We start from the raw sequence: 5,388 nt of genomic DNA, 5'->3' as shown, positions 1-5,388 counted from the left end.
TTTCCCCATACATAAGACGGGCACAATAACATCTAATTCACACAGCAGTTTTAAACTGTAAACCAGATAATATATGGAAAGATCCAGTCACAAAGAAGACATCGCCAAATGCTCACTTTCTTTTAATTATTTTTTATGGACTGCTTTCGTTTTCTAAGGTAATACATCATGTCAATTATTGAATATGGAAAATGATAAACCAAAAGGAAAAAATTAAAACCTCCCATAATTCCATCAGCCAGAGATAACTGTTGGTTGTTTCAGTATTTGTCCTTCCAGGCTTTTAAATGTATATTATTATTATTATTTTTTTTTTCTTTTTTTGTCTTTTTTCGTGTCCGGCAACGGATCGCAACCCTCAGTGTTGCGCCCGTACCGGACCGGGACCGGCAACGGGATCGCAACCCTCAGTGTTGCACCCGCACCTCGCTCAGCCAGTGAGCGGGAACCGGTCTGTATGTGGGATCCGAACCCTCGGTGGGAGCGCCGCCACGCCCCCAAGCGGTGCACTGTAGCAGTGCGCCACCGGGCCGGCCCTGTATATTATTTTTTAAAACAAAAATGAAATTCTCCTTCCATGCTATCTTACAATCTACTCTTTTCACTTATAAGTGTGTTTTAACATCATCTCATGTCTTTGAATCTTCTTCTACAGGATCTTTTTTTTTCCGTGTCCGGCAACGGATCGCAACCCTCAGTGTTGCCCCCCCACCGGACCGGGGACCGGCAACGGTATTGCAACCCTCGGTGCTGCTCCCGCGCCTCGCTCAGCCAGTGAGCGGGAACCGGTCTGTATGTGGGATCCGAACCCTCAGGCGGGAGCGCCGCCGCGCTTCCCAAGCGGCGCACTTATCCAGTGCGCCACCGGGCCGGCCCTACAGGATCATTTTTAAAAAAATGTTTGGTATAGTGACCCATGATATGGCCATACTATCATTTTATTTAACCACTCCCATATTGTTGAACAGTTTCACCATTATAAACAGTGCTCAAATGAACATCTTAGTAGCTGAGCATCTTCTGCTACTCTATGTTAAACTTCCTGAAGAATTGTTGGTCCACATTGACAGCCCTCCAGAAACTTCGTGCTGGTTTACGTTCCCACCAGCCCAGTTCAGCAGTGTCCATTATCTTGATCACAGGCCTGGGATTTTTCTTTTTCTTTTTTTCCTTCTCTTCAGCAACAGTAGCCCAATCACTTTCTCTTCTCCACTTGAGGGGTATCTTTGTCCAAACATGTAGATTTGGTCTGGGTCTCATAAGGCCTGTTTTGCCCAGTCTAGTTCTGGAGACACAAGCTCTGGAGGAAATTGTCCCCTGCTGTTGTTTCACTCCAGCCACCAAGAATTGTCTCGCAGAGGACTTTTTTTTTTTTTTTTTTTTAAAGATGACCGGTAAGGGGATCTTAACCCTTGACTTGGTGTTGTCAGCACCACACTCTCCCAAGTGAGCCATGGGCTGGCCCCAAAGAACCTTTGATAATTTAGACTACTGCTTACCTACGTTTGGCTACAGTTCCCAAATCTTGTCAGCCTTGTTTATAAATCTTGTTGAGGGAGAGTTCTTCTCTGAGAAGATTTCCACAGATAGCTAATATCACTTCTTTTCTGTTGATGCTCCTGGTTTCCGTTTTGGAGGGTGAAGCTCTCCAACTTTGTCTCTAAAGGTAAGGTAGGGAGGAAGGCATTTTATCAAAGGTGAAAGTAGCAAATTTGGCTCCTGAGACAAATAGTAAGAAATGTGGTCTCAGATCCCAGGAAAGGCACCTGTTGGGGAGGGGGCTGCGGGGAAAGCAGAGGCCGGTCAGACCCTCTTTCCTCAGCTCATTGATCCAAATCACTCCAACCTCTGCTTCCATTGTCACATCTACTTCCCTAACTTGCCTGTCTCCTTCTTTCCCTTATGAGGACCCTTGTGATCGATCACATTGGGCCCACCCCAGATAATCCAGGATGATCTCCCCATCTCAAAGTCCTTAACTTAATCACATCAGCAAAGTTCCTTATGCTGATAAGGTCACATTTTCATAGGTGATTAGGATTAGGGATGTGGACATATTTGGGGGTCATTATTCTGCCCACCTCACCTGGGCAAGCCACTTTCTCCTTGAACTGTTTTCTTAACTGCAAACTGTGAGTCTTTAACAAAAAGCTCTCCACAGTTCCCTCCAGGTTTGGCTGGTAGGACTATTTTGAGTGAAATCCAGGTGGACTGAGGTGTAGAAACTGCACTGAATTTCTCATGGGTTTCTCTATTGCCTCCTCTAGAACTTCACTCTCTTCTCTGAATGCTACCACTGTCCTTTATACTTAAGCTTTTATTAATTGAACATGCCTGCATGGAGCATTTACTGTGTGCCAGGCCCTGTTCTAAGCCCTTTGCAGATATGAAACCATCTAACTTTCATAACAGCCCCGTGAATGAAGAACTATGGTAATCTTTATTTTACAGAGGCAGAAAGAAGTTACAAGATCACAGAGTGGCAGGGCTGAGGTCAAACTTCAGCTGTTTGGCTCGAGTCTGTACTCTTAACTGCTGGCTACCCAACCTCTCAGCAAAGCCCTCAATGCACAGTCATGTGGTCATTGCTTAAGTCTCTTCTCCTAGTTTGGGAGCAATTCAAGAGCAGCAGCCTTGTCTAATTCTGTGAATTCCAGCTCTGATAATAGCCTGGTACACAAATAAATGAAAAAATGAATGAATGGATATGAGCATTACTCCTTATCTGCTTGAGAGTCTCTTGATCAGAGCCACAGTCACAGGAGATAATAATAAACATTTATGGGACACTTCAAAAGAGAGCATGATCCTCATGCTAGCACTGGGAGGAGGGTACTGTTATTATCCTCATTTCACAGACCGGTAAACTGTAGCAGAAAGAGGCTAAGTAACTTGCCCAAGGTCAGGAACTGGATTTGTGTTGAGATCTGCTAGACTTCCAAGCTTGCATCATGAAGGCCAACTTGAACTCCCTGCATTTTTAGAGTTAGAACCAAGTGTTACTCTGAACAACCAAACAGAAGGAATAAAGGAAAGGGATGTTTACTGGACAATTACTATATGCCAGGTTCTGGTGCCAGGTACTTAACACAATAAATCTCATTTAGACCTCAGAACAACTTTATTACTTCATTTCACATGAGAAAACTGAGGTTTAGAGAGATAAAGTGAACATTCCAAAGTCCACTTGTAGAGCCAGGATTCAAAACTAGGTCTAACTCCACAATTCATCATCTTTTCCCTATCATTACTAGGCTGCCAGGCCTCAGCTCTCTCATCTGTAAAATGAAGGAATTGCATGAGATGATCTGTGAGCTATAGTTCAGCTTATTTTTTTAAACCAACATTGTGTGCTTATTGCACGTCAGGCACAATGCTAAGAACTTCATAGACATTGTGTAATTTTATGCTCCATTTAACACCTTATGAGATTCTACTATTATTATTATTATTTCCACTTTACAAATAGGGATACTGAAGCCCAGATATACATATATTGTCCTAGGCTGTACAACTACTTCAAGGCCCAGCCTGAGTTTTAACTGAGGCTTGTTAGATTCTTAAGCCAAACTCTTACCCATGACCCTATACAGCCTTCAGCAGTCTCCGACAGTCTTTGGAGTGTGGACATCCTGTGTTCCTGTAGAATCGGAACAAAGCTGGAGTAGCTGTGGGATGAGTTCCTCAATGCGTGGGCCCCTCTTCCTTTGGATTTCAAAGACTCACTTCAGTGAATTTCTGCTGGAGTCAAAACGTGACACCGAATGGACAATTGGCCAAACTTCAGAGGCCAGCCTTGGCACTTCAAGGGCTTGACCGTTTTCTCTGATCTTATTGTCAAGGCAATCCTAGATCCCTCTGTGGTTCTATAGTTATTCTTCCTCTTGCTTTCTTGTTTTCCTACTACTTCCAGAGAACACTCTAGAGACAGCAGCTCCAAATAGCCTACCTGTCAATGATTGAAGGAGATGCCAACTTGAAATATAAACAATTCCCAGGACAATTAAGGCCTCAATCAGAAAAGGCTATGTTCTTTAAACACCTTGAGGGGAAAAGCTCTTTGTTGCATTCACAGATGTACCCCAGAGCTTTTCAAGGTGACTGGAACAGAGGAGGTGCTCAGTAAATGGTCAATGAATGAATGATTGAATGAACTGACTAGTTATGGAAAGGGGCTCCCTAAGTTTCCCAGGGGCTGAAAAACTGGAGTAGAGTGAGGGGCTAAGATTTGCAGTGGCAACCCAGAATAAAAGTGCATGTGTGTGTGCCCCAGAGCAAAGTCTCAATGACCCCTGTGGTATGATGGCACATTCCCTCCACCTCTTCCTTATATCTTATGAGCTGGAGCTGTCAGTGTAGACAGTTCCTGCCACTCTAGGCTTCTGGCCTCAAGCGTGTCACTGTCTCTCTCTCTGTTATTTTTATTATTATTATTTTTTGAAAGATGACCAGTAAGGAGATCTTAACCCTTGACTTGTCGTTGTCAGCACCACGCTCTCCCAAGTGAGCTCACCGGCCATCCCTATATAGGGATCCAAACCCCTGGCCCTTGGTGTTATCAGCACCACACTCTCCCAAGTGAGTCACGGGCCGGCCCCTGTCTCTCTTAAAACTGTGGTAAAATACACATAAAATTTACATCTTAACCATTTGTAGATGTACAGTTCAATAGTGTGAAGTACATTCACAGTATTGTTCAAGCAATCTCCAGGACTCTTCATCATGTAAAGCTGTCTGTTTAACCTTGTGTTCATCCCATTTTTACCTACTATCTTGGACTTTAGCTACAAATACAAAGACACTGGGTTTTGAGCTCTTTATTCAGTCTTACTGTGGTACAGGACAATATTGATGCTGAGTAAATGTTCACTGGGTAATCAATCTTGCTCTATGTTTTATTTTTTCCTGCATGCTTCAATCTCTTGATTTAAGAGCAATTTCGGCTTTTCGATGCATCCCACAATTACAAGTACTTCTTGACTGCCCTCTAGTGGGAAAGATGAAGCGAAACTCAGAGTAATCCATTTGCCTTTCCTGAGACATTGAACGCAGCAGCCTCTTTTTCCCCTTAACTCACTGGACTTCACACAATCCAAAGTTGTGATTGATCCAAAGTTGGCAGTTCATCCCCACTTTATAGGTGAAGTTGATGTCTAGAACAGTGCTTCTCAAATTAACTGATGGAGTCCCGGTTAAAAAAAAAATTATTGTTACAAACCAATACATTTGTACAATAAAAATAAAATACGAGATAAATTACATTAAAAAACAAAGACATACAAAGTATTTATTTATTTATGTGATGGCTGGCCAGTAAGGGGATCTGAACCCTTAGAGCTTGGTGTTATAACACCATGCTCTAACCAAGTAAACTAACTGGCCAGCCCA

This window comes from Galeopterus variegatus, unplaced genomic scaffold (assembly GCF_000696425.1).
Source record: "Galeopterus variegatus unplaced genomic scaffold, G_variegatus-3.0.2 Scaffold474, whole genome shotgun sequence".
NCBI lineage: Eukaryota > Metazoa > Chordata > Mammalia > Dermoptera > Cynocephalidae > Galeopterus > Galeopterus variegatus.
The sequence above is the reverse complement of the archived record's forward strand: the minus strand, read 5'-3'. Positions refer to the sequence as shown.